General features: G+C 44.5%; 1 protein-coding gene across 1 annotated transcript in view; it reads left to right on the plus strand.

The window, feature by feature from the left end:
* The window catches only part of Marchf8 (membrane associated ring-CH-type finger 8), a 141602-nt gene that overhangs the window by 3823 nt on the left and 124743 nt on the right, over nt 1–13036 (plus strand). The window lies entirely within an intron of this gene.

Consider the following 13036-nt stretch of genomic DNA (forward strand, 5'->3'; position numbering starts at 1 on the left):
GGCATACACCTGAGAGGGTAAATAGTTTCTTTCTTTCTTTTTTTTTCTTTCTTTCTTTTTCTTTTTGGTCCTGACTGGTACTGTAAAGGCAGATATGGGGGGATAGCTCAGTGACTGCAGACACAGGTGGGCACAACACTAGTATAAGTTGCCCTCTCTTGTCTTTCCTTCTACAGAATTTGCCTGCACATAGATTACCCACAGGAGTGAAAGTGCTGGGTGCTGCCCTTCCAGGAAAGACACAGCCAAAGGGAGGTCCTCCAGGTTTCCAGGCTGTCCCCATACTTGCCTGCCTCAACCGCCCCCAAGAGACCTTTCTCTCACAATCTTTGGGGATGCAGAGGATGAAGATGCATTTTCAGTAACTGGTTCCTGCTGAAATAGGGGCATCAAACGTTAATGAGATAGTTTCTCCCACTAATGTTCCTAAGGAAAAGCTTCCTGGGGCACAGTGGAAGACTGGAGTTCCATTGCCCCAGTCAAGTGAGAAGAGACAGTCTCTTTAGCAAGTTGGTCTGGAAGCCATTTTGCTTGGTCCAATGGGTCATTGAGATCCCTACATCTCTTTCTGGAAATGACATGACACCCTGTTGGAGTCTGACAGCTTCTAGTTATGAGGAAACAAACTTGGTGAAGAGGTCAAGGTCTTAATAGCCAAGGCCTGAACAGGAGGCCATGAGGAACAGCAGAAGCTTTGCTAAGGGAAGCAAGCATTGCATCCAGTAATGAGCCAGGTCATGTGTACCACCATTCAGAATTTTGGAGGCAGGGTCTGCCAACTGTTGTGCAGTATCTATCACTAATCCACACTGGTTAGAATAAAAAAAAAAAACATTTTTTATAGAGAAGAAACATAATCCCTCCTCTCTTTTGAATCTAGAGGTCTATTTACACATCTTTTAAAAAAATTATTTATTTGAGACAGACAGAGAGAAAGAGGCAGAGAGAGAGAGAATAGGCACACCAGGGCCTCCAGCCACTGCAAACAAACTCCAGATACATGCACCCCCTTGTACATCTGGCTTATGTGGGTCCTGGGGAATCCAGCCTTGAACCAGGGTCCTTAGGCTTCACAGGCAAGCCCTTAACTGCTAAGCCATCTCTCCAGCCCCTATTTGTACATCTTAAAAGAGTCTACACATGGGCTGGAGAGATGGCTTAGTGGTCAAAGTATTTCCTGCAAAGCCAAAGGATCCTGGTTTGATTCTCCAGGACCTACATAAGCCAGATGCACAAAGAGGCGCATGCATCATTTACAGTGGCTGGAGACTGGTGCATCCATATTTTCTCTCTCTCTCTTTCTGCCTGTTTCTCTTAAGTAAATAAAAAAATATATTTTTTAAAAAGGGTTTACGTATGAGTCACAATGATATTAGATTACATACAAGAGTGGGCAATATGGTTACTTAGGGGATTTAAAGATAGCTCAAGATAATTTTGCTTCCCAGTGGCTAACACTTTATAGCATGTTTAACACAGGTGTGGCTTACATTGGGAGCTTCCCCTGTTGGCTACACATCAAGTTTTGTGCATGTGGAAGCCATGTACTGTCTTATGTTCCATGGAGATAGGAAGACTCATCCCTTAGATAATGATGTCACTGGGGTTGAATACACACACACACACACACACACACACACACACACATTTATTTATATTTATATTTGAGAGAGACAGAGAGTGATTAAATATGGGCGTGCCAGGGCCTCCTGCCACTATAAACAAACCCAGACATATGTGCCACTTTGTGCATCTAGCTTTATGTTAGTACTGGGGAATCAAACACAGGCAGTCAGGCTTTGCAGGTAAGCACCTTTAACCACTGAGCCATCTCTCCAGCCCCAATTCACATTTTTTAACAAGACTGAAAAAATACATGATTAATTAAAATGTTATTAATGAAAATTAATATCTGTAGCTTCATTACAAGTAGGATATATTAAAGGATTTTAAAACTATTTAAATATAGTAGCATTTAAGAAATATAAAAGATGAGAGTTAGAAATGTCAGCAGGGTTTAGTTTAGTTCTGTGGGGTGCCCAGCTATTGATGTGTTTGAAGATGAGTGTCATTCAGCTTCCTGAAGACCCTGTGGATACATTCTTAGGATAAGTGGATGCAAATCTGAGGTGAAAAATAAGTTTATCTCCAGAAGTTTTATAGTTCCTGTGGTCTGTGTGTCTTCAGTAATAGGATCTTTCCATTTGGCTCTGGCAGGAAACCAAGTGCTTTGGCAAGAGCCTGCATTGTTTGGGTCTCCTTGACCAATACCTCACTGTGGGATGTAACCCAGCGTTTGGAGTTAGAAGGCAGAGCCCATAGTTTTAGGCTTAGGCTTTCTCCACCTCTCCAGGGCACTTCTGCCCAGGTGATTTCCCCTCTCTCTTATTAAGGGTTACATCTTTACTTTGCTCTGGAGGAGGAAGAATTCATGCTGTCATCAGTTTTGTGTATATCTCCCCACCTTCTCCACTTTCTCCCACCAAGACCTTTTCACCCCCTGTGTTGTGTCTCTCCAGATGCCTGTTAAGTGACCCCTCCTTATCTCCCTTTCTACTTCAGCTTTTTCCTACCTTCATTCTTGTACCATGTCAATACTTGCAATGCTTACTACCAATTACATGCAACTCAAGCCGTTCCAAGTTAGGAACCAGATAGGAGGGAGAACATGTGGCATTTGTCTTTTTGTGCTGATGGGACTTCACGTAGTGTAATTTTTTCTAAGTCTACCCATTTTCCTGCAAACATCATTATTTCATTTTTCCTTACAATTGGGTAGAATTGTATGGTGTACCACACCTTCATTAACCATTCATCTGTCGAAGGGCACCTGGGCTGGTGCAAGTTGTTAGCTATTTTGAATAGAGCAGTGGTAAGTATGGCTGGGTAAGTGTCTGCAGTAGAGCCAAGCCTTCTTCAGTGTTTTATACTCTCATTGTAGAAGTCTCCTGGGTCCTCAGTTAGGGGCATTATATGATTTTTTTGTTGTTGTTGTTTTGAGGTAGGGTTTCACTCTAGCCCAGGCTGACCTGGAATTCACTATGGAGTCTCAGAGTGGCCTCGAACTCATGGCAATCCTCCTACCTCTGCCTCCCAACTTCTGGGATTAAAGGCATGTGCCACCACATCCAGCTTTATTATAAGATTTTTATTATTTTTGTAGCTGCTGTAGATGGGACTGGTTCCATATTTTTTCACTCTGTATGTTTGCTATTGGTGTTTATGAAAGCTACTGATTTTTATGTGTTGATTTTTTTATCTTGCTACTTTTGCTGAAAGAATTTATCACCTCTAAGAGATTTTGGTGGAATTTTTTGGATCACATCGTCTGCAAATAGGCCTAGTTTGACTTCTTCCTTTCCAACTTGCATCCTAGTTTTTTCATTCTCGTGCTTTATTGCAGGAGCTAAGACTTCAAGTACTATGTTGAAAAGCAGTGGTTAAGAGTGGGTAACCCTCTCTTGTTCCCAACCTTAATGGAAATACTTCAAGTTGTTCCCCATTTTGATTAATATGGGGTCTTAGGTCTGGTATATGTAGTCTTTGTTGTGTTGAGATATGTTGAGATATGAATCTTCCATCTGTATTCTTGCTTGTTTTTTTTTTTTTTAATTTGGAGGTAGAGTCTCATACTAGCCTCTAGCCTATGCTGACCTGGGATTCACTATGTAGTCTTAGGCTAGCCTTGAACTCACAGCAATCCTCCTACCTCTGCCTCCTGAGTGCTAGAATTAAAGGTGTATAATACCACACCTGCTCTTGCTAGTGTTTTAATCATGGAGAGATGTTGTATTTTGCCAAAGGCCTTTTCTGCATCTATTGAAATGATCATGTGAGTTCTGTCTTTAAGTCTATTTATGTAATTTGTTGTTTATTGATTTCCATACATTGAAGCATCCCTTCTGTGAGATGAAACCTACTTGATCAAGGTGGATGAATAATTTTAAAAATATAGTTATTTATTATGTATTTATTTGAGAGACAGAAAGGAAGAGGCAAATAGAAAGAATGGGTTGCAACAGGGCCTATAGCTAGCCACTATAAATGAACACCGGATACATGTGCTACCCTGTGGATCTGGCTGACGTGGGTACTGGGGATCACACCTGGGTCCTTAGGTAAGCACCTTAACCACTAAGCAATCTCTCCAGCCCTGGATGATACTTTTGATGTATTCATGTATTTGGTTTGCAAGGAACTTACTGAGAATTTTTGTGTCTCAGTTTATCAGGGATATCAATCTATAATTTTCTTGTTGGTCTCTGTCAGGTTTTGATATTAGCATAATACTGGCTTCATAGAAGGAATCAAGGAGTGTTCCATCCTTTTCAGTCATGTGGAATAACTTGAAAAATAGTGATTTTAGTTGCTCAATGAAAATTTTGTAGAAGTTCGCAATTAACCCATCTGGGTCTGCTCTTTATTGTTGTTGAGAGGCTTTTGACGATATTTTCAATATTGTTAGATGCTACAGCTCTATTCACATAATTTATCTCATCTTCGTTTTGGTAAATGGTATGATTCAATTATTTCATCTATTCCAGATTTTTCAGTTTTGTGAAATATACATTTTTGAAATATGTTCTAGTGATTTTCCCAATTTCATTAGTATCTGTTTTAACATCTTTTTCATTTGTAGTTTTGATTATTGCCTTTCCCCTCCTGTAGCCTCTTGAGTATGCTTGTTTATCTTTTCAGTGTAAAGTATTCCACCCAGTATTCCCTGTAGGGCTGGCTTAGTGCTCATATATTAATAAAGCTAGCTTTTACCATGGAAATTTATAAAAATATTTTTATTTATTATCTATTTGAGAGAGAGAATGAGTGATAGAGAAATAGGTAGATGGAGAATGGGCACACCAGGGCCTCCAGCTACTGCAGATGAACTCTAAATGCATGTACCATCTTGTGCATGTGGCTTATGTGGACCCTGGGAAGTTGAACCTGGGTATGTTGGCTTTGCAGGCAGACAATTTTACCATTAGGCAATCTCTCCAGTACCATGGAAAGTTTTTATTTCACCTTCTATTAGAGGGATAAATTTGTTGGGGTATAGTAGTTTGGGTTGGCAGCCATGAAATACTCCATCCCAGCTCCTTCTGGCTCAAAAAAATCAGAGGTAATTCTAATGGGCTTATCTTTGTATGCAATCACTGTTTTTCTCTTGCAGATTTTAGTGTTCTCTCTCTGTGTGTGTTTTCTATGTTTAGTATTTTAATGATAATGTGAAATAGGGATTTCTCCTCTGGTCTATTTGGTGTTCTGAGTACTTCCTGTACCTGGATGGTCTCTCTTTTGTAATAGCATGAACATTTTCTTCAATAATTTTTTTTGAGACAAGCCCAACAGACTGGCCTTTTTTATAAGAGAGAGAGAGAGAGATTGAGAATTGGCATGCCAGGGCCTCCAGCCACTGCAATCGAACTGTAGACAAATGTGCCACCTTGTGCGCTTGCGTCACTATGCATCTGGTTTACTGAGACCTGGAGAGTTAAACATGAGTCCTTAAGCTTCACAGGCAAGCACCTTAACCACTAAGCAATCTCACCAGTTCTTTGTCAATAATTTTGTTGAAGTTATTATCTGTTCTGTTAGTCTGTACTTCTTCCCATTTTATATGCCCTTAATCCAAATATTTTGTCTTTTTAAAAATATATTTTATTTTTATTTATTTATTTGACAGAGAAAGAGGGAGAGAGAAAGACAGAGAGAGAATGGGTATGGAGAGCTGCGATGTGCCGCGCCCTAAAGATGGCATCAGCTTCCGCCTTCCGCTAGCCCGATAGCGAGCGCTCTCTGGGATAAACAAGTCCTTATTTGGCTGAGGCTGCTTAACTAATTCTGCTTCCTTAATCGTGGACCTATCTGCATGGGCCACATGGCTCACTAAGGTTGGCTAGCGCAGGACTACTTAGCTTGTGGGTCGGCTCTCCCGGGGTCAGAAGATTGTTCAAGGTTCCTGAATAAACTGCTTAAAGAAGAGCTCTCAGGTTGCGTCATTCTTGCTGGTCTAGGTGGTCGCGACAAATGGGCACGCCAGGGCCTCCAGCCACTGCAAATGAACTCCAGAAACATGCATTCCCTTGTCCATCTGGCTAATGTGGGTCCTGGAGAATCCAACCTGGGTCCTTTGGCTTTGCAGGCAAATGTCTTAACCATTAAGCCATCCCTACAGCCCTATTTTGTATTTCTGAAGTGTCCCACATTTCCCTTGTGTGTTCATACTTTTTCTTTTTTGAGCATTTCATGTTTTTGAACTCCTGATATGTGTCATCTGTCTTGTCCTCAGGCTGTGATCATCTGTCCTCCACATGGTCTATTTTGTTGGTGAGGCATTTCTCCAGCCCTTGGCAACCTTTTAAATGAGTTATTTCTTTTTTGTTTTCCATCAGCATCTCCATCTCGTTATTGAATTCCATTTCCATTACTTGGTTTGAATTGTCCCTTGGAATTCATTTTGCATTTCATCATATCCTGAGTTTATTCTACTGATTACTGAGTTCATTTTTTTGTTGATTTTTTCATCTATTTCATTTATCCATCCATTGAGTTCTTTATATTTTTTTTCAGCCATCTATTAAGTTCTTTTTATTGATTTCCATTTCATCTAGCCATTTATTCATGGCCTCATGAAGTTTGTTTAATATTATTTTTAAAATTTCATGTTTGGATTCTATGTCTGGAGTTTCCTCTAAGTTTGCAGTAGAGGATTCCATTATGGGACTAGGCATTCTTTTTTAAAAAAATATTTTATTTTTATTATTTATTTGTGAGAGAGAGATACAGAAATAGGCAGGCTGAGAGAGAGAGAATGAGCATACCAGGGCCTCCAGCCATTGCAAAAGAACTCCAGACATGTGCGCCCCCTTGTGCAGCTGGCTTACATGGGTCCTGGGGAGTTGAACCTGGGTCCTTTGGCTTTACAGGCAAGCGCCTTAACCATTAAGCCATCTCTCCAGCTGGGACTAGGCATTCTTGGTGGGGATCTTTTGGCTTGGTGTCTTGTGTTATTTTTGTTGAGGTTTGCCAGTCTTGAAATAGTCTCACTTGTCTTGTTTTTTTTTTTTTAATTTTTTATTTATTTATTTGAGAGCGATAGACACAGAGAGAAAGACAGATAGAGGGAGAGAGAGAGAATGGGCGCGCCAGGGCTTCCAGCCTCTGCAAACGAACTCCAGACGCATGCGCCCCCTTGTGCATCTGGCTAACGTGGGACCTGGGGAACCGAGCCTCGAACCGGGGTCCTTAGGCTTCACAGGCAAGCGCTTAACCGCTAAGCCATCTCTCCAACCCTCACTTGTCTTGTTAAGAATGCAGCAGTAACAGCTCTCATGGAGCCTGTGTTGCATGGCCTGGTCAGCTTTGATCGAGGAGGGTTTAGGATGGTGGCCTATCCACACGTTTGGGCTGGGTGCACTTCAGTCTGAGTAGAGCCCTCCTGGTGTGTGTAGCCTCTCAGCAGGTCTTATAAGTCCCTGCAAGGCCTGGCCTACTCAGTATCCAAGCTAGGCCCTGCTCTCTCAGCACTACTCACTGCCGAGGGCTTTGGAATGAGATTGGCTCTGGGTCCCTCCTGGGACCCCTTTTCTTTTGGGCTTCTGTGCCTCCATTGTAAATGGAGGGTTTGTGGGAAACAAAGGCCTGCATGTATGGCATATCTGACCGTTTGTCTTAGTTTGTCTACGTCTAATTATAATTGATCTTGTCATTAAGACTGCTATGCAGTGGCCATCATTCCTGGTTGTACAACTTACATTGTGACTAGACTGTATGGCAGTTTCTCTTTAGATTATTTGAGCCAAATGGATCTAGTCAAGTGGTGCTCTAGTGGGATTCAAGGAGTTGTTTCCTATTGTATCCGAAAGGAAAGAACGATCTAAAGATGAAGAGAGTATAGGTTCAACAGTCCTTCTATAGGCCTCCTTCTCAGAGATCTCTAGATCCTGCCACGATTCTTTGAGATGTCCCTGTCTGTGACTCAGCCGTATGTTGTGAGATATTTCTGGTACTTAGCTGGGCACCAGTAATGCTTCCTGGTAACTGCTGTGAAGAGCAGATTTGAGAGGCCAGAAGTGCACAGGAGGGGTGAGGAGAAGGAAACATGAGCCAGAGAGAGGCCTGACTACCCAAGGCCCTGGGTCACCAGCACCACTTGCAGCATGGAATCTAGTTGCAGGGCTTAGAACTTTGCACACAAAGTAGAGTTACCTGCTCCTGGCTACTTCTCCTTTCAGGGTATGGGTGGAGGAACTGAGCACAGAGGCTGAGTGCTTGGAAGTAAGGCAGCCTCTCAAGGGGCCTTGGGATATTTATAAAGGCTGGACACTCATATTCTGCAGCTGGGCAGGCCCAAGTGGCTCAGAGATGTGGAACTGGGATGTCTTAAAGGAAGCGCCAGGGCGTTTCCCTATTCCCACAGCTCCACCCCCTCCAACATGGACCCCTGAATGTCGCCTTGGTGAGCAGCCATCCAATGACTAACCCCCAGAATGTGTCATCTGTCTTACCGACTGTGGAAAGTAGATGTGTGTGGCTTGAAATACCTGCCCACACGGGTTAGCTCCTGGTAATTTCCAGGTCGGCCTGCAGCCTATAGGTGGCCTGCAGGAAGTCGGCCTCTTCCCTGTGGATGCACTTGGACTGTAGCACCGCTCCTTCAGGTGTCAGTAGTATAGAGTGCAGGCCATTTTGTCAGTGGAAAGAAAGGAACAGAGTGAGAGCTGCTCCTCCTGTCACAGCCTGAGAGGACACCCTTGCCATTTCTATACAGCCAGCCTGTGTCTAATGTAAAAGCAGAACATGCCTCCACTGGAGTGGACCTCCTTGTATATCTTACACCCTGTTTGGTGTGCTGGCCACCACAGGTCAGAGAGCTGTCTTCATCAGCCTCCTCCTCCCCAGTTCTTCTGACAAGATGTCTCCAGAACTTTCCACATAGCAACTCCTGCTCACTCTTAAACTCTAGAGCCTTCCACACACCCACAAATCCTCTCTCCAGAGCAAATCACACAGCTACATACTTCTCATTCTTTAGTCTCTAACAATCACATACTTCCTCATTCTCCAGAATCTTCCCCTCTCACCCACTCCTTCTCAGCATCAAGAGCCAAGCTGAACTTGCCAAAAGACAGCTCAAGAAAACCCAGGCCCTGCTCATGTGTCCACAACGCTCTGCTCAGAGGATAACATATTCCATGATGGTCCCTAGGGAGCTCATTGTTCCTTCTCAGTGCTAAGGCAGCCCATTGAGAACAGTGGACACAAAGTGACCCTGCCCTAGTAACCTCCCTGGACCCTAGCAACATGTGCAAAGAGGGAAAAGACACGCCTTATAGGAAACAGCTCCCACTCAAAGCAGAGCTCCTCAGACCCTCCCGAACCACCACTCGTACAGCCACTCTGGAGAACAGAAAAGTCTTTGACTGAGAGGTATCATCTTGTAACATGACTCTTTATATGCTGGGTGACAACTGTGTCCACCCAGTGACAGCCAGTGCAGGATCCTTTCTTTTCATTGTTTTTTTTTATTCTGAGTTTTAAAATATTTTTATTTATTTGAGAGAGTGAATATGGTCATACCAGGGCCTGCTGCCACTGCAAACTTAACTCCAGATGTATGCACCACTTTGTACATCTGCCTTTACATGGGTGCACGAGAATCACTTATATTTCACTCTTCCTGGCAGTATCCCTTGACATCAGGGTAGTTTCCTTATGACCTTCCCATTTTCTATGTAGAGCTACTCTCTGAGGAAGGGGACAGTGAGTGCCTGGGATGTCTCATTTTCCTGTCAGTAAAGAGTGCAAGAAAAGACAGAGACCTGGATGTGCCCCCAGGGAGGCTTGCATGGCTCGGTAGTTTCCACAGGCCCACCTAGGAACATCTCACACACAGCTTTCAGGACTTGATGGCTGTGGTAATTCATCATTTTATCTTGATTTTCTTAAAGGAGGAAAAAAATAAGCCTAGTGGGGTGATGTGTGTGGCACCCAGGAATACTGCATAAAGGACATAGTACTGGAGAGCTCTCCCACATCTTCTCTGGGGTAGGGTGAGTTGGAGTCCTTGGGGTCAGTGGCAGGTCTGCCAGAGGATAGCTCTTGACAAACAGCTGACCACAGTGGTGACAAGGAGTGGGCCTGACTCAGCACGAGAGGCCCATCAGGAGGGTCACTGTCCCATTATGGAAGCTTTGGCCCTCTCTCTTCCACTATACTTAACATATTTCTGTCTTCCATTACTTCAGGAAATACTTGTTGAACTTGTGCTCCAAATCCATAAGCACACACTGATTATTAGCAAGGAAAAGTTCTGACCAGAGCAGATGCCTTCATTCCCAGGAATCCCATTAGGCAAGAGCTGAGCCAGGCAGGAGTTGAGCCCATGCCCACAGGTATTGAGCCCAGCTGCTTTCTTAGAGGCCATGCATGTGGCCATCAATCATACAGACCATGGGTATGACATGATGTTTTCATGGAAGGGCCACCAGGAGCTGGTTCTCATCTTCAGAACAGCATGCTGGCCAACAGCGTCTGCAGACCTCACCTTCAGACCTTACCCATGTAAAACAGGGGTCAGTGATCCAAGCTGCCTCTGCCAGCCTGGCTGCCCTGGGAAGGGTGTTGCTAACCCAAGCCTCTTTTGTTTCTGGAAGAGACCACTGATTCTTCTCTGTATAAGCTAGATAAATGTAGACAAGTTGTCACTGAGAGGAATATAAAGACTTTAAGAGTCTCTAACACTACCATAGACTTGAGGCCCAGAACTGAAGGGACAGTCCTTGGGGTAAACTCAAGAGGACAATGACCCTCTAAGGCACTATGGAGCAGGTGCCCTTGGCCTCATGGGTCCTATGAGAGCCTCCTCATCAGTTTGTTCCAGGCAGGAAAACTCCAGTAGTGGCCACTAGTACACCTAAGCCTGGCAGCTGTCTGGCAGACATCTGACTGAATAGGACATAGAGTAGCAGGCAACCTGATTCATTGTTCTGGCTCCTGAGGTGGCATTCACCTATGGAGACAGAGGGCCAGGGGGCAGGGAAATGTCTAGGGGGTGGCTGTATCACCAAGGCAAACCTAGGACACATGGCCACCAAGTCTCTCCCCAGCCAGCCTTTCTTGAGTCCAGACAGCAGGGTGCTCACTGAATTCATACTCACCAGGTATTGACACTGTTTCTGTCATAGGTTGAGCTGTGGCCTCCAAACTTTTATCTATCTATCTATCTATCTATCTATCTATCTATCTATCTATCTATCTATCTATAAGTGTGGATTTCATGGGGAGGTGAGGTTGCAGTGAGGTCATCAGAGGAGTCCTAACCCAATGGCAGGGACCCTTCTAGAGTGCAAGCTGGAGAGTCAGGCATAGACAGGTGACATTGGGAAGACACAGAAGAGGCTCTTCACAGGCCACAGAGAAGGCCCAAAGAAGCAGGCCTGCCAGTACCTTAACCTCAGAATTCAGCCCCCAAGACAATGGGACAGTATGTCAGAGAAAAAGACTCTCGGCAAGATGTCATGTCCTAAGCCTCTTAGTCAGAGGTCTTAGAAAGAAACTAGGTTTCCATGGTGCCCCTTCACTACCTGGAGATGAGACCAGCATGAAGGAAAGTCATTCCCAATGTCCTGAGAAGATGAGGGGCAGTGGCTAGCCAGTGTGCTCAGAGCCTTAGAGGAGGCCTCTTTCAAGGTCTCTAGAGAATGGAGGATAGCTGCTCCTTGTGTCCTCACAGCCTGAGGGGCAGTATCTTTCCAGTGTTCTCACGGCCTGAGGGGCAGTATCTTTCCAGTGTTCTCACGGCCTGAGGGGCAGTATCTTGCCAGTGTTCTCACGGCCTGAAGGGCAGTATCTTGCCAGTGTTCTCACGGCCTGAGGGGCAGTATCTTGCCAGTGTTCTCACGGCCTGAGGAACAGCAGCTCCTCATGTCCTCAAAATCCGGAAGCACAGTGACTCCCCATTTCCTTACAGATACACAGTCTCCTAAGTCCTCAGAGCCTAAGGATAGGTCCTTAGACCCTACAGGGTAGACAGGCAGGATTTAGTCCAAAGGTGGGAACTGCCTGCCCATGGCCTCACCATTCTTCAGTGAAGCCTCAACTCTAGATGGTCGACAAAGCTGAGTGAGGACAGAACAGTCAGGAAACAAATGGAGAAAGGAGCCCTGGAGGCTGACCCTTTACATGAGCCATGACACACATGCCAGGGCTGGGAAAACACAGGCCGAGTTTGGGCAGGCATGGCGGAAGTTCCAGTTTAAGAAGCACTCCAGGCCTGTGGACAGGTCAGGGGTACTCAAACTGAGGTTCTATTTTCTTTCTTTCTTTCTTTTTTTTTTTTTGCTTTGTGTTTGCCAATTTTAGTAGTGATATGATGGACATAGAAACAGCAGTTACTAAAATGAACCTTCCCAACACTCTTCCAGACTACTTTACATAAACTCCATGGCTTGTGTTGCAGTCACGTTTGCATTGCTAGCAGAAATCACCTGACCAAGAGTACCTGGTGGGGCGGGGGAGTTTATTTTGGCTTACAGACTTGAGGGGAAGCTCCACGATGGCAGGGAAAACGATGGCATGAGCAGAGGGTGGAAGTCAGCCCCTGGCCAACATCAGATGGACAACAGCAGGAGAGTGTGCCAAACACGGGCAAGGGGAAACTGGCTATAACACCCATAATCCTGCCCCCAACAATACACTGCCTCCAGGAGGTGTTAATTCCAAAATCTTCATCAGCTGGGGACCTAGCATTCAGAACACCTAAGTTTATGAGGGACACTTAAATCAAACCACCACAGCTTGCTACTGAGGCAAGCCCAACCGACTAGTCTTTTTTTTATTATTTTTTTTTCCAAAAAATTTTTTGTTTATTTTTATTTATTTGAAAGTGACAGACAGAGAAAGAGGCAGATAGAGAGAAAGAGAGAGACAATGGGCGCGCCAGAGCCTCCAGCCACTGCAAACGAACTCCAGACGTGTGCGCCCCCTTGTGCATCTGGCTAACGTGGGTCCTGGGGAATCGAGCCTTGAACCTGGG

This window comes from Jaculus jaculus, chromosome 18, assembly GCF_020740685.1.
Source record: "Jaculus jaculus isolate mJacJac1 chromosome 18, mJacJac1.mat.Y.cur, whole genome shotgun sequence".
NCBI classification, from domain to species: domain Eukaryota; kingdom Metazoa; phylum Chordata; class Mammalia; order Rodentia; family Dipodidae; genus Jaculus; species Jaculus jaculus.